The sequence below is a fragment of the Gorilla gorilla genome, chromosome 11 (assembly GCF_029281585.2).
Source record: "Gorilla gorilla gorilla isolate KB3781 chromosome 11, NHGRI_mGorGor1-v2.1_pri, whole genome shotgun sequence".
Taxonomy (NCBI): domain Eukaryota; kingdom Metazoa; phylum Chordata; class Mammalia; order Primates; family Hominidae; genus Gorilla; species Gorilla gorilla.
Window position 1 is genome coordinate 57,552,231 of NC_073235.2, and position 21,289 is coordinate 57,573,519.

The following is a 21,289-nucleotide window of genomic DNA, read 5'->3' on the forward strand; positions in this document are numbered from 1 at the left end:
TACTTATTTTTTAAAATTTCTTTACGTTTTTTAACTTTCTCTTGGATCTCCTTGAGTAACTTAATAATCAATCTTTTGAATTCTTTGTCTGGCATTTTAAATATTTCACCTTGGTTTGGATCCACTGCTGGAGAGTTAGTGTGATCTTTCAGGGGTCTTGTAGGATCCTACTTCATTCATATTGCCAGAATTACTTTCCTGGTTCCTTTTCATTTGGGTGGACTATTTCTTCTAATTATTTTTGAAGTTATTTTTTTATTTGACTGGATTTTACTTTTTAATTATTTTTCCCTTTGTGAATGTGGCCTTAATGTTTATAGTTTATTGTCACCTACATTTGGCTTTGAGTGCTTTCAGTGGTGAAGGCTGTGTATGAGTTCCTTGGTTATAAAGAATCTTTGTGTGATGGCTTTCTCAGATGCTTATTGTTGTAGTAGTATTCTGGGTGTGTGAATAAGTTCACTCTCTCTTGTGGAAAGTTTTCCACCTGGTTCATGATGTAGGCTGCTGCCTGCTGCTTCTTTCAAAGGACTTTGTGAATACTTTTTAAATCATGTTCCTCTTAAGTCCCTGACCATCTTGCCAAACCATTGACTACATCACATAATTTGATATATAATCACACATCTGACCATTTCTTCTTCCAAGGAAGTGCAAAACCAGCTCTGCACTGCTGAAAGTTCTGCCTATTGAGCAAATTTATCTTTACATCTGTACTTCAGGAATGTCCCATAAAGGTGCTGCAGTACTCCAGGTGTCCACTTTTTGGTGCCTGTGTATTATGCAGAACTAATTATAAACCAGGCCTGATATTCTCTTCCTATGTTAACTGATTGCTGGGGACGCTTCAGGAAGCTAAAGTTGTAGGCTGGGAGAGAAAAGGCAGTGTAGTGGGAGTGAGAATTATGGACATTTGGGCCACGAATTCATTTGACTTACATGTACCACTTTAGGGCCTGTTCAAGCTGTGCATGTCCCATTCTGTGGCTTGGTGGGTCAGGTAACACCCAGTTCATGATAAGTAATTCAGGTCACACAGTAACTTGGTGGCCCATAAGTATGAGTCTCTACTAAGGTTCATTAGAAAGCCAACAGATGTTACTCAAAGGGAGAGTAGTTACCTGTGGAGGATAACAGGGCTTTGCTCCCAAATCATAAGAGCCTGTACTTTTATTCACCTATCCAATCCCTGTCTGTAACTGACAGTTCATGCACCATTGCATCTACTGAATCATATGGCTAAAGTGGCAGAGCAGGTTGCATAGAAACGCAAACCTATTGAAGACATTTTTCTTGTTCTAGACCCCACTCAAATTTAGCAGCTTCTTGGGTGACTTGGTAAATGGGCTGGAGTAACACTCCCAAATGAGAATTATGTTCCTCTTCAAATCCAAAGAGGCTCACTATGCCTTGCTTCTCTTTCTTGGTTGTAGATGAAGCTAGGTGCAACAACTTATCCTCCACCATAGATGCAATACCTCAATATGCCACACACAATTGCAGTCCTGAAAATTTCACTGAGTCAGAAGTCCTCTGAATTTTAGTTAGATTTATTTCCTACACTGTGACATGCCAGTGTCTTACTAATAAGTCTAGAGTAGTTGTTACTTCTTGTTCATTAGGTCCAGTCAGCACAATATAATCAATGCAATGAACCAGGGAGACATGTTATGAAAGGGGAAGGTGATCAAGAATCCTGTAAGCAAAATGAATGCAAAGGGCTGAAGAGTTGATAAAATTATGAGCTAGGACACTGAAGGTGTACTGTGGCCTTGCCAGCTAAAGCAAACTGTTTCTGGTGGCCTTATGAATAGGTATGGAGAAAAAGCCATTTGCTACATCAATGACTGCACACCAGGTACCAAGGGATGGGTTTATTTGCTCAAGCAATGAAACCCCATCTGGTACGGCAACTGCAATTGGAGTCACTATGCAATTAAGCTTATGTTAATTCACCATCATTCTCCAAGAGCCATCTGTCTTCTGCATAGGCCAAATAGAAGAGTTGAATGGGGAATGGGCTAGGAGTCATCAACCTTGCATTTTTCAAGTCTTTGATAGTGGCACTAATTTCTGAAATTCTTCTAGAAATGAAATATTGCATTTTGATTTACTGTTTTTCTAAGTAGAAGTGGTTCTAATGGCTTTAACTTGGCCTTTCCTAGCATAATAATCTTCACTCCACAGGCCAGGAATGTGACACAGATTTATGGCACACTGGTTATAAACTTTTCTGAGTCTGGTGAGACAGAACACTTCATATACAACAAGTTACATAATGTGGATTTATTACTTACAGATAGGCAGCAAGGAACAAAAGAAACCTAGGATTTATTGTGAGCTATTTCCCCAAGGCTCAAGAAACTGTGGTGAGGGGGACGATGGAGTCTCACCTACATGTACCACACTTGCTCCCAAAAAGGCAGTCCATCCTGGGTTATATACCTAAGGGGCCACATGACACACTGGGTTAAAAATTTGAAGGATATCCTGCTTCCAAGATAGAAAGGAACAAAATCTGGGCTTTTCTAAACAGTTCCTCCCTAGCTTAGTATACTATATTCCCTAGAAGAGACAGAAACAAGGCCTGGGCTGTTTCAAGCATTGCCTTTCTATCTCAGGATATTGCACTCCCAGAACATTCTACAGTCATTCTTGATAACTGTAAACAAGAAAGGCAGGGAGGATTGGGTAGGTCCAATGCCATCCAGAGAACTGTTCTGCAAGGTAACCAGTATGGGGATTATGCCAGCTGTATGTATGCTTATTCCAGTTATGCATTCCTGAATTGGAGAAATAACCACAGATGAGTTTGGGGACCTACTGGACCTGCTGTGAAAAGTACCCAAGCTAAAATTCCATTAATCATTTGACCTCCACAAGACCTGTTCTGATTGGTGGGCCAAAGTATTGTTTTGGTTGTCCTGGAATTACTGACCATTAAGAGCCAATGTCCAGATATCCCCAAAAGTTCTAATTATTTCTTTTTTTTCCCCCAATATACAATTACCTGGGAAAAGGCAATATGTTCCTTTAAGGAAGGTTGAGAGAAATAGTAGTATACATTTTTTGGTAATGTACTGGGGACCCTCCTAAGTGGTGCTGAACTCCACTTTATACCAGGGATTTGGGGGTAAACTGGCTCAAGTCTTGGAATACATTGAGGAGCCATGACCCTATATTGTGATCGGAATGGGCTTCCTAAAATGAATGTGTTCAAACTTAATCCCCATTGTGGTGGTATTAAGAGATACGGCCTTTGGAAAGTGATTAAGTCATGAGGGCTCCTCCCTCACTGAATGAATTAGTGCCTTATAAAAAGGCTCAAGATTGCAGGGAGCACTCTCTTGCTCTTCCACTCTCCATCTTGTAAGGACACAGCATTTGTTCCCTCCAGAGGACACAACAACAAGGTGTAATCTTGGAAGTCGAGATCAGGCCCTCAACAGACACCAATTTCTTTGGTGCCTTTATCTTAGACTTCTCTGCCTCCAGAACTGTGAGAAATCAATTTCTGTTGTTTATAAATTACCCAGTTTGTGGTATTCTGTCATAGCAGCATAAAGGGACTAAGACACTCTGTTTCAATGATTTAGGTCAGATTTTTGTTCACTTGACCTAGAGCTTTTCTGCTCATACAGATAAAGTAAGAATTTAGCACACTTCTTATCTATTTCACTTCTAGGAACAACCATGACCAAATAGCCAACACCATAGGCCTGTGTAAGTCAGACTATTCAGATTGCTGCTTTGACTCTACAAATCCAGCGTTTCCAATTTACCCACTGTAGGCCACATTTTAGTCCATGTTTCACCTAATCAACTAAACAAATGGTTAGAACTCTTTCTAACTCCCTGAACTAAAACATTGAACACAGATTCTCCACTTAGTGAGCCCATGCCAATAAATTCATCCTGATCCAACTTTGCATTTCTTCCACCACTATTCCTTACCTTCAGTATCCATTTCTACATATGTCCTCTGGTTTTTGTGTGCATAAATTAAAAACATCAAGTGGTTATTTTTAGTGTAATTCACTTCCCAATGGGTCACATATTGTACCTTGTCTTTATAGGTCTGCTGGGAGTTGAGTAAAGTTATAGGTCTAGAAGCAAAGAGGGGTGGTGGGTGGGTGTGAGTCCTGAAGAGAATCACCTGTCTTGCATGGTAAGTGCCTCCAGGCGGCCATGATAGTTTCCTCTGTCAATGTAGGGTTAATCTCTTCACGCTGAGATGGAAAGGCTGATACTGCAGGGGGTGGGAAGGAGCTATCACTCACTGGGGATATGGAAGCCACTTCTGTTGGGATTGGAGAGGCCAATAGCTCCGGTAAATGAGGAGGTCACTTTCAGTTGGGGTAGGGATACCTCTTCTACTGGCAAAGAAGACTCATTATACTTAGGTGTTCAATGTCCACAGCTTCACTGGGGTTTCTCTTGTGTCTTTACCCCAATTTATAGGATCCCATTCACTCCCAATCAATGACCTCACTTTAACAAGAAACACTTTATGAGGCTGGAAGTTCCTCTTGTGTTGTAATTCAGATCGTCTTAGTCATTTGATTTTTAACAATTTCAGCCCTGTGACTGAAAAGCTGTCTTTCATAATTCAAGATAAGATAAAAAAGTTTTCATATTAAAAAAAAACAGAAAATTTATCAGTAGCAGACCTGTGTTGGCCAAAGGCCAAAGGGATTTGCTTAATCTGAGGGGAAGTGAAACCATATTTTAATGCATATCCACAAGAAGCAATGAATGAACAAAACTGATAAGTATATGTGTAAATACAAAAGACTATATAATCTTTCCTTTCTGCTCTTAATTTCTAATTTTTCATAAAAACATGGTAGTGGTTTTTAATGTATGTAGAAGCAATATATACAAAAAGAATAGTGCAAAGGATGAGGAAATAAATGAAACTATAGTGTTTCAAGATTCCTATATTTCATTTAAAAATACAATGTTTAATTAGATTGTTGTAAGTTAAATTAATTCACAGTAATCCACTGAAGCAATCACTGGAATTACAATGCAAAGAAGTATAGCTAAATGACAATCAGGAAATCTAACTCAGCGTTGCCAAAATGTCTCTCTTCATCATGTATAAGGAGAAAAAAGAATCCAGACAAATTGGGGGGGGTTTTCAAGCCCTGGAGGTAACTTCATACTTCCAAGTATGGATAAATGGTGTTTAAAGTGTTATAAATTCAGGCACAGTGATAACTAGAAATTTTTCTAGTTTCCAGGATTTAGAATGTACAACCTCTAAATTAGAGTCAGAATATGTATATTCCTTCAAACAACTTTATGCTACAAAATAATGAAAAGGTAAAACTGACTGGCCTAGCTTAATAATGTTGGTAACTTATTACAAAAAACAAATTTGATTCTATTTTCATGTGTTTCACAGATAATCAAAAGTAGTGAAAAGAACTACATGAGAATCAGGGCAAAATAATTAGATTCTACAATGATTATATGTGAATATGTGCCTCTTGGATGTGTATAGAGCCTGGAGGGAGACAACTGAACCAGGGTAATGCTGATCTCCAATAACAGAAATCTAATGAAAGTAAATACGATACTATAACATTTCAGTGGCAGTCCACTTTTTTTGATATATGAGGTACTATTTTACCATTGGTTTAATTTTGAAATCATGGTTGAAAAATTTTAATGAGATAGTGACTAGTGTTTAATTTTATGATATACAATTATAAAAAGAAAAATGGGATATTGATCTGTTGACAATTAATTAGCTTTAAGTGGACATTTTATCTGCATATTTCAAAATATGTTTAATACTATTTACTATACAAATATTCTTATTTTATCCCTTTGGTATAAACTTCATAATAACACATAAAATAACTGAGGGATATAGAGTCATTATTTCTATTTTATTTTAGTCATGCACACTTATTCATCCCTTTTAAGAAATAAATTTGTGCACAAACAGAAAAGGCAATTACTATGTAATTCTCTAAGAAGGATAAAATTATATATCTAATTATCATCTATATTCCTTGCATAATGATATAATAATAAAGCAATTATTATTCTTCAAAATTCTCTGTAAAAGTGTAATCTATTAAGTCTCTTTAAAAACCAATAGAATATTTCAAAAATTTTCTTGAATTTCTTCTCATAAATTGGTAGCAATGTATAGCTCCAGGGAGGAAAATTGGATATGTGGGAGACAGTAGTGATAGGAAAACGTTCTTTCAGTTGTGTAGCTTTCGGTGCCTTTCTAATTTTATACCATGAGCATGTATACTAAAATTTAAAAAATTAAAAATTAACTGACCAACTCTGAAAAAATTGTAGTTTATCTGCATAATAAACGAAGCCCAATGTGTAGTTGTACTAGTCAATTACAGAAGAAGACAGAGAGGGATTCCTGGAGAGAGGGTAGAACAAGATGAAATGTGATAGAATAAAGAGGAGCCAGAAATATGGTGAGAAGCCAGAAAGAAGGTAGAAGGTAAGTTCTGAGATTTTCACAGTGGTGATGGTGTTTTATAAGTAGGGCTATCTATTCCATGTTAATCAGTTCCCTGTATTCCTTTCCCCTTTGCCTACATTGTATCTGATAGTAATTTTCTAATTGCAAATGTTACAACTTCCATCCAAAGTGGCTTCAGCCAAAAAAAATTTATTAGGTCATATAAACTGAAAAATCAAGATCTTGAGCTTTCTTCCCAGATATAGCTTAATTTAGGCCTCAAGTAGTCCCTCCAAGATCTGCCTTTCAGCTCTGTTACCTCTGATTTGATTAGTCTGACATGGATCAGGCAATCAGAGATGGAATGTTAAGCTTGGCATAGATGAGCCCACGTGACCGTCCTTGGGATCTTGTGCTGGAGTGAGCTTCACTGAATGATACTGCCTGAAAACTGAAGGGGTAACATCTGAATATTATTTCTCCCAAAAGAGAATGGGGTGTGTGAAAGGCTGGGAGAGCAAAAATAATCAAAAATCTACTTTCTTTAACCAATTTCTACTACGGATAGCTGACTTGTATGAGATGTGTTTGGGTTACTCATAGGGAGCATGGTTTTGCTCCACATTGGTTAAGGTACAAAAAAGGGAAGGGATGTATATAAACATCAAAAAGAGAGATGACTAATTTAACAATAGCAGAAAACTATACTGAGAAAAATGCAGAGGAAAAAAGCCCTAAGGATTTGGGACACAACATTATACTGTGTACATAACATTTTCTTATATTGCATTACTAAACATCACAGGACTGCATATTCTTAGCAATCCAGAAGACATAATTAAAAGGTTCATGAGATCCACAGCTATAATAAAAATAAACTCAGGGATTCTACATTGGTTTAACATTCTTTGGAGGAATATTTGCATTTAACTTTTTAAGATGCTGTTTGGCTTTACTGGGATAAAAGTGGATATGTGTAATTTGCCTGAGGCAAATACATTACAGAACCTGAAAAAAAAGAGAGATAAAAGTTTACACAGTCTTCTCCCAAGAGTCAGTCTATACAGGCGAGCATCCCAATGAGTAAAACTCATTTTATAGACAGAAAACATATATATTAAGTTTAGAGTCTAAGAAACTGACTTTAAATTTAGAGTAATCTTCATCTTTCCTATTGTTCTGTAAATGCTCTTGAATAGTTTCATTCCTCTTGCTTTCTTAGAAAATGAATTAATAGTAATTGGACTACTTCCAATAGAAAAGGTTTCTTTCTTGATCAAGAAAGCAAATGTTTGAAGAAAGTCATGGCAATTTTATTAAACACTGAAAACTAGGAGTAAGGAAGGATTATTAAATCCTGTTCATAAGTGGAATAACAGCATTTTATACTTGCTGCCTGTGGCAGTTCATCTTTGATTGTCATTTCCTGGACTTAGTTTCTACAAATTTGCAGAATCAGGCTGCAGAGTGAAAAGCACTCAGGTCCCACATTGTTGGCCTACCATCGGCTCCAATACTTACTTATTTATTAGCTCTGTGTCCTTTGAAAGGTCCCCCAATGTATTTTGAGCCTCAATCTCCTGTCCTACCAAATGGCATTTGCAGTGATTTTAACCATTATATAGGTTGTGCATTATATAGGTGGTATTACATAGTGCTTAAAAATTTAGAATAATTTCAGATTTACAGAGAACTTGTGAAAATAGTGCAGAGTGCCTGTGTATTGCACAACCAGTTCCTTCTATTGTTGTCAACTTACATTCATTATTAGGGCACAGTTGTCACAATTAATGAGCCAATATTGATACATTATTTTTAATTTAAAAGTCCACAGTTTATTCAGATTTTCTTAGTTTGTTTCTAACCTTTTTCCACTCCAGGATCCCACCTATGATACAGCATTATTATAGTGGTCATGTCTTTCTTGGCTGCTCCTTGAAACACAACTTCACGGCTATACTCTCATGCAGATCTTGTCAGAGTTTGGTTTTAGGCTTTGTTTCAACAGGTCTTGAATAAACCTTAGTCTAGGTAGGTCTTTACTTCTATGGCTTTTGTGGTACCTTAGCTGGATGTTCAAGTGTTAATAAGGCATTAATAACATTTCTCGACTTCATTTAGGCCAGATCTCCAAATTGCATCAGTGCTGTTTAATTTCAAGTCTCTGTGTTCTGTTCTGAACCTTGTCGAAACAGCTCTCTGGTAAGTCTCAGGTAATCACAACCTGATGACAAGCAGCTCAGCTCTTAGACATGGACTCCCAGCCAGTCCCATATGGACTCCAATATGAAACTCGATCCCAGGCCTTTCTTTGTTATCTCTTCAGGTTTTTGTTCTCTGGTTTGTTGTTGTTGTTGTTGTTCTTTTGTTCTTTGGCATCTTAGAGGGGATGCCATGATCTGTTGGATTTCAACTCAATGAGTCATAATTGGGAAATTATCCCCAAGTAGAGTACTACTGAAATCAGTAGGAAAATCATGAGCTTTTCTTCTTTTAGGACTTGCAGTGTTGAATATACTTTTTTGAAGGTCTAAAAATATAGTCATATATTTTATTAAATTTTATAGGGTTTTTTGATGGGAGGCTTATATCAGCACAATACAAATATTATTGCTGAAGTTATAGTTCCTCAGTATTTCTTTTTGATATTTTTACTTTCACCTGAAATATATATTAATATGTAATTTACACTGGAAAATTATATATGTATATGCATATATATACACACATACATATATACAAACATACCCTCACATATATATGCATATACAAAATTTGGGTTTGTTTATGATGAACAGAAAAAAATACCATTGGTTACAGTTATATAGGTAACAATTACTTATACTACTTTATAGAGAAGGTTATATCCTTTATTCAGGCAAAAATAGTTTTAATATGAATTTATATAATGTAGTCACATATGTGCTTTTTACGGCAGTTAGCATGGGCCGACTGCACAGTATCTTGGACTCCCAACACTCTACGTAATTTGCGGGAGGGACTAGGGTGACTTCAAATCTAGACTTATGGTTGTGGTTTGCTTTCCCTGTGATCCCAAGATGAACATGGCACAGGTGCCTTAGGGTGTAAATGAGCTTTCCACTATACCAAGTGTGTAAGAAAACCTGAAAAAGTCATTAGGACTATCTGGGAATCCTTAGTAAATAATTCAGCCAAAATGCCATGCACAGGTGCAAATGAAATAAATCATATTACTCTTTAAAACAGTGTGTCACCGCTGTTCTCACTTGTAAGTGGGAGCTGAATGATGAGAACACATGGACACATGGTGGGGAACAACACACACTGGGGCCTGTCTGAGGAGGGGTAGCAGGAGGGAGAGCATCAGAAAGAATAGCTAATGGATGCTGCGCTTAATACCAAGGTGATGGGATGATCTGTGCGATGAACCACCATGGCACACATTTACCTGTGTAACAAACCTTCACATCCTGCACGTGTACCCCACAACTTAAAATAAAAGTTGAAGAAAAAATAAAATAAAACAAAATAGTGTGTCAGATGTACACAGTCTTAAGTGGCAAACCAAGGCATGTGATATACAAAGATACTTTCAGTGAAAGGATTTTATTTATTTATTTGAGACGGAGTCTCGCTGTGTCGCCAGGCTGGAGTGTAGTGGCACGATCTCGGCTCACTGCAACCTCCCTGTCACGGGTTCAAGCGATTCTCCTGCTTCAGCTTCCCGAGTAGCTGGGACTACAGGTGCGCCCCACCACGCCCAGCTAATTTTTGTATTTTTAGTAGAGACAGGGTTTCACCATGTTGGCCAGGATGCTCTCAATCCCTTGACCTCCTGATCTGCCCTCCTCCGCCTCCCAAAGTGCTGGGATTACAGGCATAAGCCACCATGCCCAGCCTTATTAAAGGAAGAATAGTTATCAAAGCAATCCAAGAATGAAACTTTGTGTTAATATAGACTAAAAATTGGCTTTAAATTTCTAATAATAGTCAGATTATGTTAAAGACCAATAACATTTTCAAATAAAGAAACTACGAAGAAATGAGGTGAAACTAAGTCTCACAAAAATTAAATAATTTGAACAAGGTCACTTAGCTAACAAGTGACAGAGATGAATCAAAAGTTTAGTTTTGTGTATCTTTGTATAATCCCAAGTCATTCTTTGCTAGGCCCAGTTTTCCCAATTGGTAATTATCCTGGAAGGGAATAACCTGTTTTCTTGACTTATTTACTCTCCAGTTGTAAAAATTTGGTTTTCCTTATTTTCTCTGCAACTTGCTAAGTACAATTTTTCCCCTTTTGTAGCCATTAACATTTCTCTCAGTTCCCCAATTCCTTATTCATTTATATTTTTCTTTAATAAATATAAAGCTAGGTATATTTTTGTTGTTAGTCCAAAGACTTATATATAGCATGAAGAACACATTTTCCTTTAATATTAAAGCCTCTGGGATTGAGCAAATTTAACAAGTCTCTTTAGCTGAGTCCACATTTCCATGGTAGATCACTTTTAAAAAAAATGTTTTTATGGATTCAATTTACTGTGACTTACGCATGTTATGCCCTCAACAGCTGGACTGTGACTTCCAGCTTCTTTGTCACTTAAAGAATCTTGCAGACTCTTTGTAGCAAATTGGCCCCATTGAAAGTTATAGATCATTTTGATTCAGCTGCAAACATACAGGGTCAGCCTCAATCTGAAATGCTTTGTTTTTTTCTTATTGGCCATAAATCCCTTTCTTGTCACTTTTGAAGCAGGAGAAATGCAGTGAAAAATTTAAGAGTTCAGCGAGAATATGACTCTCTAATTAAAAATTATTTGAGAACAAAGCAAATTTATTGATTAAATTGCCAATAATCAAGCGCAATTGAATATCTGAAAAGGATTTTTTATATTTTTCATCTTGTTATTTGAACTTTAAGATGAACTGTATTCCTAAAAGATTTTAATGAGAATGTTTTCTTAACACCTCAATATTATTCTATTTTTGGAGGTAAGTATATGAATAATATTTATAGCATAGAATAGATTTATGTTATTTATTTCTAGTGACTAAAATTTCTGAACACACCAATTATAACTAACAATTCATCTATATCAAATCTACATAATGTAAAAATAAAAGCAGAGATACACATACCAGCAGTAAAGTGTAGAACAGTATAAATGCTACATACAAGAAAAAGTATGGGTTCAAACGTGTAAGAGTTCTTCATGAATGGAAGCATTAAGATAATGTATCTTGACAGAGACAAATTCTGAGTTGGGTTTGGAGCAAGATGATGCAGGATATTGGAATTTGCAGTTTATCTTATGTATATTAAGCAGAGTGGTGACACGATCAATATGGTGCTTCAGGCAGCACACAGGATCGATTAAGAGGCCAAAGGTTCAAGGTCCTGACTCTCACTGGGGCAGTGCAATTCCTAAGGGACATTATGTAAATTTGGGAGCCTTTTTTGTTTCAATGATAAGATGGTGATAATGGCATTTAATTGGTTAGTGCTACAGAAACAAGGCATTCTGCTATGTGTAGCACAACTTTTAACAGGAAGCAATGGTTTTACATACCACTTATCTTTCAAATGCCTTGAGAGAGAGATATACATATACATTAAAAAATTCATTTAAAAGTTATCTTTTAAGATGTAAATTCACACAAAAATACTTTTTTCCCCTGGCTTTAATGACATTGAATGTTCTAGAAATAAACCTAACAAGCAAAATGAGAAGTTATTGTACTCTAGTTGGTTCCAAATTTACTAAGAGTAGTTGAACATATTAGAAATCATACCACTCATGGCAAAACTATTTGACAGCTTTTAGATGCCGATATAGTATACTTGTGTCAATCTGTATTTATAAAAGACTATTAATATTCTAAAATAATTATCTCTTATTTGCTACATATTTCTTATTTTAACTACAAATAATATACATCAACATTCTTCAGTTATATATTTCAAACTGGATTTTAAGTATTTTCCACAAATAACAGTCATCAATGTGTCTAATCTGCCAACATTATTTTTGTTCTAATGAAGAAAGAAAATGTCACATTTAATTAACTATTTTACAATGAAGCATGCTGATAAAATTGGCAAAATATAACATACTTCCGAGATAGTAGGAAAAATTCTAAAAACTCTATACTGTGTTGTCATTTTAATGCTAAAAAATTTTATTAAAGAAGGAAAAGAGACCATTGTTTTCTAACAGTAGCACAAATGATCATAAAATATACGAAGCCACATACTATTAGAAAAAGCAATATTAAGCTTGTCAGCTTTGGGTGGTTACTAGAATTAAGGAAGAAAATCCAAATAATATATTTTTTTCTTATTTCATTAATAAATGATCTGTTTCAAGATAAATTAATTCAATGGCAAAAGATGTCAATAATTGATTATTTGGTACCTGTCATCAAGTACATCTTCATTACAATTCTAGGACAGTATAATGTGTCAATATGATGAGTTAGTGCTTGCAGATGTTGTGTCCCATGGAATAAAAGTTGTATTAAAATGTTATTTTTAAAAATTTTCAGAGAATGATCACCAAACGTCTGTGAATATTAACAAGTTATTTTATGGGCCAAATATTCTACTTTCCAGTGTCACTGCTTATACAAACTGGTGGAGCACCAGCTATGTCTGGTAAGCAGAATATTGCTAGGCATAAAAAAGTCACAAGCTGTATTTGAACCATTCATTTACATATCTTAGAAACCAGGATTCTTAGATCAAGGCCACAAGTTATGAATGTTGTTATTATTGCTATTATTGTTATTATTGCTAATAAACAGTAATATATTAACAGATTATTAGTTCATAAATGGTAAAATCACATGAAGAATGTGTATGAACATGTTTCTTTTTTTTTTTTTTTTTTTTTTTTTTTGAGACGGAGTCTTGCTTTGTCGCCCAGGCTGGAGTGCAGTGGCGCGATCTCGGCTTACTGCAAGCTCCACCTCCCGGGTTCACGCCATTCTCCTGCCTCAGCCTCCAGAGTAGCTGGGACTACAGGCGCCCACTACCACGCCCGGCTAATTTGAACATGTTTCTTATATGAAAGAACAGAATATATTTCTAGGAAGGAGCATTGTAGACCATAATCCTAAACTTGGTGCTACATCCCTACCCCTTTCATGCTGTAAATCCAGTAACTTATCTATTATATCTGGATTTCCTTTTCAGATATTTATCACTCAACTTATCCATTTTTTAATTGCTATCAATGATACAGTTCATGTTTCTAACTAATAATGCCTATATTAATTAGTAATGACTACACAATTAAGAAAGAAATGTACTCTACACATAGATCCTTTTCTGTTCTTATTTTAATTGAATTGACGTTTATTTGGACCCAGATTTGCTAGTGCTATTTTCTTAACTAACTTATATTGATGATTAGCCATTGATAAGAATTACAATTCTTTACTATGGAAATGCTGAAATGTTTCTGCCAAATTATTAAATCATTTATTATATATTGATGTGTAGGAGGAGTTGATTGGCCTTGTCCTATTGGTATGATTAAGATGATATTCCTTTTTACTAATGGACCTTATGTTAAGAATTTTGAGTGATTCAAAGACAGAAAACAAAACACTGCATGTTCTCCCTCATAGTTGGAATTGAACAATGAGAACACCTGGACACAGGGTGGGGAACATCACACACCAGGGCCTGTCGGTGGGTGGGGGGGCTGGGGAGGGATAGCATTAGGAGAAATACCTAATGTAAATGATGAGTTGATGGGTGCAGCAAACCAACATGGCATGTGTATACCTATGTATCAAACCTGCACGTTGTGCACAAGTACCCTAGAACTTAACGTATAATAAAAAAAAGACAATAATAAACTATCAAACCATAAAAAAAGAATTTTGAGTGATTATATCATCATTTTTTATAATTTTAAACTGTTGATTACATTTCTTTAAGAGATTACAAGCTTCACTTGATGCTCTGAAAACTAATAGTGGAAATTTGGTTTCTCCTTAAACATTAGTCTTGAAAAATGCAGGTTTTCATTATCTTATTTTTTTTTAATTTTCAGAACAGGAAGGGATTGTTTAGCTGAAATGGAAGATTCAATATCTGAACAAGGAGTTCTAAATAATTCTCTGCACCTTAGTCTGCCAATACTCATTCTAAAACTACACAAAGGAGATTCAAAATAAAAAGAGGATGATAAACGGCAAAACCATCTAAGGTACTTTTTGCTTTTTCATGTATATATGTTTTGAATTAAACAATGAGTTAATTCAGTAAGAATTGTTTAAGATCTAATAGCTCTTAATTCATTTTCTTTATATTATCATCCCTACTCCTGGAATGTATCTTCCTTAGCATTTATTTGCTTAGAAAGCATATTTCCAGCAGAATTTATATACATATGCCAATTAAGAAATTTAAAATACTGCTGTGATGCTCTTAAAAATCTTGAAATTTAATTTGATTTAAAATAAAGATATATTGTATATCACAATCCTGTTCTGATTACTTTTCTAAAAACACCCAGGTATTGCATAATTGAAACCACAGATTGCTGCAAAATAGCTTGGTAGATATCAGTAGTTGCCCAAGTTGCAGAAGAGGACGCTGTTGTACACATCATCCTTGAGATAGGATGTAGAAACCCAGACACAGACAGATTGATGATACTCTAGATACCGAGGTATGAAATACTAAGAAAAAAACTTTAAAAAATTCAAAGCTCTACTTCTTGAAATTCTAATTCAATAAGGTTAGAGTGAAGAGTTTGTTTCTTCTAAAAGGCATCCATGTTAATTCTGAGGGAGAGCCAAATTTGGAAATTATTTAAAGACTTAATGTTTTTCTTTTCTTCTTTCTATAAAATGTTAATAACTATCATACAATGACCTACTTTTACTTTTCTTCCAAATCTATTCCAAAGCTATATTTATTTGCCTATTTTCATAATAAATATAATACAAGATTGCCCCTTTAAATTTAAATATATTCAGAAACATTTCCTATGAAAAATTTATTATGAGGAAAACAGACAACATATATGCGTAATGAATTTATGCGATAATAATATTTACATAAATGCATACAGTACATGTATTTTCAGCATTTAATATGATAATGATACTTCAAGAAATATGATATAATAAATATGATACTTCAAGACATTTTTTACATGAGCAATGCCAGTATCTAATTTTTATCTTTATGATCACATATGTATTTTCAAGATTATTGGTGGTTTTCTTCCTTTACAACTTTTATTTTAGGTTTAGGAAGTACATGTGCAGATTACTTACGTGAGTAAATTGTACATTGTGGGTGTTTACTGTACAGATTATATTGTTACCCAGCTATTGAGCATAGTATCTGATAGATCGTTTTTTGATCTTTACCCTCCTCTCACCTCCATTCTCAAGTAGGCCCTGGTGTTTATTGTTCCCTTCTTTCTGTCCACTTGTTTTTCTGTTTCTGTCTTAATTTGTTTAGGATAATGGCCTCCAATCCATCTATATTGTTGCAAAGGACATGATTTTGATCTTTCTGTGCTAGCATATTATTCCATGTTGTCTATAGACCACATTTTCTTTATCCAGTCCACCATCAATGGGCACTTAGGAGGATAGCACATCTTTGTTATTGTGAATAGGGCTGTGACAAATACATGTATGCATGCATCTTTATGACAGAATGATTTGTATTCCTTTAGGTATATGCTCAGTAATGGAATTGGGTTGAATGGCAGTTATGTTTTAAGTTATTTGAGAATTCTCCAAACTGCTTTCCACAGTGGCTGAAATAACTTACATTCCCACCAGCAGTGCATAACTGTTCCTTTTTCTCTGTAACCTCACCAACATCTGTTATTTTTTATCTTTTTAATACTAGTCATTCTGACTGGTGTGAGAGGGTGTCTTATTGTGGTTTTGATTTGCATTTCTCTAATGTTTAATGATGGTAAGCATTTTCCATATGCTTATTGATCACATGTACGTCTTTTATTGAGAATTGTCTGTTCGTGTCCTTTGCTCATTTTTTAATGGGGTTATATGTTTTTTGCTTGTTGGTATATTTAAGTTCCTTATATATTCTGGATATTAGACCATTGTCAGATACATAGTTCGCAAATGTTTTCTCCCATTTGTAGGTATTCTGTTTAGTTTCTTGATAGTTTCTCTTGTCTTGCCAAAGCTCTTTAGTTTTATTTGGTCCTCGGTATCAATTTTCGTTTTTGTTGTAGTTGCTTCAGGAGTCTTTGTCATGAAATCTTTGGTAGGTCCAATATCCAGAATCCTACTTCCTAGATTTTCTTCTAGGGTTTTTATAGTTTTAGGTTTTACATTTAAATCTTCAATCCATCTTTAGTTGTTTTTTGTATATGGTGAAAGAATGGTGTCCAGTTTTATTCTTCTGTATGTAGCTAGCCTGTTATTACAGCATCATTTACTGAATAGGAAGTCCTTTCACCATTCCTTGTTATTATCAGCTTCATCAATAATCATATGGCTGTAAGTGCTTGGCTTTATTTCAGGGTTCTCTAATCTGTTCAGTTGGTCTATGTGGCTATTTTTGTACCAGCACTATGCTGTTCTAATTACTGCAGCCTTATATTATAGTTTGATGTCAAATAGTGTGATGCCGCCAGCTTTGTTCTTTTTGCTTAAGATTGCTTTGGTTATTTGGAGTCTTTTTGGTCCCATATGAATTTTAGAATACTTTTTTCTAATTGTCTGAAGAAAAGCCATTGGCCAATGAATGGATAAAGAAAATATGGTATATATATATACCATATAATACTACTCAGCCGTAAGAAAGAATGAAATATTTTTTTGCAGCAACTTGGATGCAGACTCAGAAGGAGGAGGGTGGGGGAGGGGTGAAGGATAAAAAACTACATATTAGGTACAATGTATACTACTTGGGTGATGGGTACACTAAAATCTCAGACTTCACCACTATACAATTCACTCAAGTAATCAAATTCCACCTGTACCCCAACAGCTATTGAAATTTTTAAAAAATTAATGTCGTTGGTAGTTCGATAAAAATCGTATTAAATCTGTACATTGTTTGGGTAGTATGGTCATATTAACAATATTGATTCTTTCTATCCAGAAGGATGGAATACTTTTCCATTTGTTTGTGTCATCTCTGATTTCATTTAGCTGTGCATTGTAATTCTTGTAGAGATCTTTCACCTTCACGGTTAGCTCTATTCCCAATTATTTTATTCTTTTCATGGCTATTGAAATGCTACTCATTCTTGTGCATTGCTTTTGTATCCTGAAACTTTACTAAAGTTTTTTTTATCAGATCTAGGAGCCTTTGGGCACAGATGATGGAATTTTCTAGGTACAGATTCAAACTGTCTGCAAAGAGAAATAGTTTGACTTTCTATCTTCCTATTTGGATGCCTTTTATTTCCTTCTCTTGCCTGATTGCTCTGACTAGGACTCACAGTACTATCTTGAATATGAGTGGTGAGAGTGGGCATCCTTGTCTTTTTCCAGTTCCCAAGGGAAATGCTTCCAGCTTTTACTCATTCAGTATTATGTTGGCTATAGATTTGTCATAGATGGTTTTTATAATTTTGAGGTATATCCCTTGGGTACCAAGCTTGTTGAGAGTTTTTAAAATGAGGGGATGTTGAATTTTATCAAAACCTTTTTCTGTGTATGTTGAGATGATCGTATGGTTTTGTTTATGTAACAAATTACATTCATTAATTTGTGTATGTTGAAAAATCCTTGCATCACAGGAATAAAGCCTACTTGATTGTGGTAGATTAGCTTTCTGATGTGTTGCTGGATTTGGTTTGCTAGTATTTTGTTGAAGATTTTTACATCTATGTTCATCAGGAATACTAGTCTGAAGTTTACTTTTCTTGTTGTGTGTCTGCCTGGATTTTGTGTCAGATTGACGCTGGCCTTAGATTTAGTTTAGGGAGGAGTCTCTCCTAGATTTTTTGGAAAAGTTTCAGTAGGATTGGTCCATCTCTCCTTTATATGTGTGGCAGAATTCAGCTGTGACTTTTTCTGGTTCAGGGGTTTTTTCTGGTTGACAGTTTTTTGTTATGAGTTCAATTTCAAAACAAGTTATTGGTCTATTCAGGGATTCAGTTACTTCCTGGTTCAATTTTGGGAAGTCGTGTGTTTCCAGCAAATTATCCATTTGTTATTCTGTGTTTTTCTCATTGGTGTGCGTAAAGGTGTTCATACTAGTCCTGGAATGTTTTCGTATTTCTGCGGGTTCAGTGGTAATGCCTACTTTGTCACTTTAGATTGTGTTTATTTGGTTCTTCTCTCTTTTCATTTGTTAGTCTAGTTAATGATCTATCAAACTTATTTATGCTTTCAAAAAACAAATTTATGGTTTTGTTGATCTTTTATTTTTTTTCATCTCAATTTCATTCAGTTCAGCTCCAATTTTGGTTATTTTTTCTCTTCTGCTAACTTTGGGGTGGGTTTGCTCTTGTCTTTCTAGTTCCTCTAGGTGTGATGTTAGCTTGTTAATTTGAAATTAACAAATCTAACTTTGTGATGTGCACTTTGAGTGCTATAAATTTCCTCTTCACATGGCTTTAGCTGTGTCCCAGAGATTCTGTTATGTTGTATCTTCGTTTATATTAATTTCAAAGAATTTATTGATTTCTGCTTCAATTTCACTGTTTTCCCAAAAGTCGTTTCAGAAGAGCTTGTTTCATTTTTATGTAATTGTATGATTTTGAGAGATCATCTTGATATTGCTTTTTATTTTTCATTATACTGTGGTCAAGAGTCTGGATGGTATAACTTTGAGTTTCTTTTGTAATTTCTTGAAAAATTTTTATAGCTGAGCATGTGGTCAATTTTAGAGTATGTGGCATGTGCAAATAACAGGAATGTATTTTCTGTAGTTGATGGGTGAAGCATTCTATAGATAGATAGATAGATAGATAGATAGATAGATAGATAGACATAGATAGATAGATATAGATATATCTGTTAGGTCTATTTCATCAAGTGTTTAGTTTAGGTCCCCAAATATCTTTGTCAGTTTTGTGCCTTGATGATATTTCTAATACTGTCAGTGAGATGTTGAAATCTCCCACTATTATTGTGTGGTTATCTTAGTTTTTTTTGTAGTTGTCTATGAATTTGTTTGATAAATCTGGATGCACCAGTGTTGGGTGCTTATATATTTAGGACAGTTAAGTCTTCTTGTTGAATTGAAATGTTTATCATTATGTAATTATCATTATGTAATTGAAATGTTTATCTTTTTTGTTCTTTTTGATTATTGTTTATTTAAAATCTGTTCAGTCTGAAATAAGAGTAGCAACCCTTGCTCTTTTTTGGTTTTAATTTGCTTGATAGATCTTTCTCCATCTCTTTACTTTGAGCCTACAGGTGACATTGTGTGTGAGGTGGGTCACTTGAAGATAGCATATACTTGGTCTTGCTTCTTTATGCAACTTGCCACTCTGAGCATTTCAAGTGAGCTTATAGCTCATTAATGTTCAAGCATATAGCATATAGCTCATTAATATTAATGTGTATGGATTTGACCTCATCATTATGTTGTTAGCTGGTTGTTATGTAGGCTTAATTGTGGAGTTTCTTAACGGTGTCAATGTTCTATGAACTTAAATGTGTTTTTATGGTGGCTAGTAGTGACTTTTAATTTCCATGTTTAGCACTCCCTTAGGAACTTCTTGCAAGGCAGGTTTGGTGGTAACAAATTCCTTTATCATTTGCTTGTCTGACAAAGATTTTATTTCTCCTTCACTTATGAAGCTTAGTTTGGCTGGATATAAAATTCTTGGTTGGAATTTCTTTTCTTAAGGATACTGAATGTAGGTCCCCAGTCTCTTCTGGATTGTAGGGTTTCTGCTGAAAGTTCTGCTGTTAGCTTGATGAAGTTATCTGTGTAGATGACCTGCCCCTTTTCTCTAGTGGTCTTTAATATTTTTTTCTTTTTAATGACTTTAGAGAATCTGATGTTTCTGTGTCTTGAGGACGGTCCTCTTGTATAGTATCTTGCACAGGTTCTCTGAATTTCCTAAATTCAAATGTCAATCTCTCTACAAGGTTGGGGAAATTTTCATGGACAATATCCTCAAATATGTTTTTCAAGTTGCTTACTCTCTTTCCATCTCCATCAGGGATGCCAACGAATCATAGGTTTACCCTCATTACATAATCCAATATTTCTCAGAGGTTTGTTTATTCTTTTTATTTTTTTTTTCATTATTTTTGCCTGACTGAATTAATTTGAAAAACTGGCCTTTGAGCTATAAGATTCTTTTCTCAGCTTGGTCTATTATGCTATTAATACTTCTGATTGTGTTTTGAAATTCTTGTAGTGGATTTTTCAGCTCTACCATATCAGTTTGATTCCTAATATGGCCATTTTATCTTGAATCATGTTACTGGATTAAAAATATGGAATGCTTCACAAATTTGTGTGTTATCCATGCACAGGAGCCATGCTAATCTCTGTATTACACCAATTTCAGTACATGCATTGCTAAAGTGAGGATAATGTTAGAGTTTTGAAATGGCAACAAATTATTTAAAATATCACTTTCTGCAACATTAATGGAAATTTTTTTTTAAACAATTTGAGCTATAGAAGGCAATCAGTTTAATTTTGACTACTCAAGGGGAGGAAAGAATAATGAGGATGTTCAGTTCATAATGCTTCATTTTATAATGTGAAGAAGTTTGGGACCTTAAATCTATCAAGTGATGTTAATTAACCCCTTAAATCAGCAACCTCTGGAGCTAGTCTACTTCATATAAATTTTTCAGAACACTGGGAAATAAATTTGAAAAATTCTCAGTTGGTATGTAAAACCCTTTGAGTTTCTTGTTTGGGAC

At 34.9% G+C, this 21,289-nt stretch overlaps 1 long non-coding RNA gene and 1 pseudogene across 1 annotated transcript in view; both read right to left on the minus strand.

Moving 5' to 3' along the window:
- LOC109025910 (uncharacterized) overlaps window positions 1-6,881 on the minus strand; it is a 114,552-nt gene extending 107,671 nt beyond the window's left edge. Inside the window, exon 1 of the long non-coding RNA XR_008677703.2 lies at window positions 6,765-6,881. This is a non-coding gene — a long non-coding RNA (uncharacterized lncRNA). The remainder of the gene's footprint in view (window positions 1-6,764) is intronic.
- A 13,964-nt stretch (window positions 6,882-20,845) lies between these two features.
- On the minus strand, window positions 20,846-20,945 carry LOC115933823 (uncharacterized; annotated as a pseudogene).
- Between the last annotated feature and the right edge of the window lie 344 nt (window positions 20,946-21,289).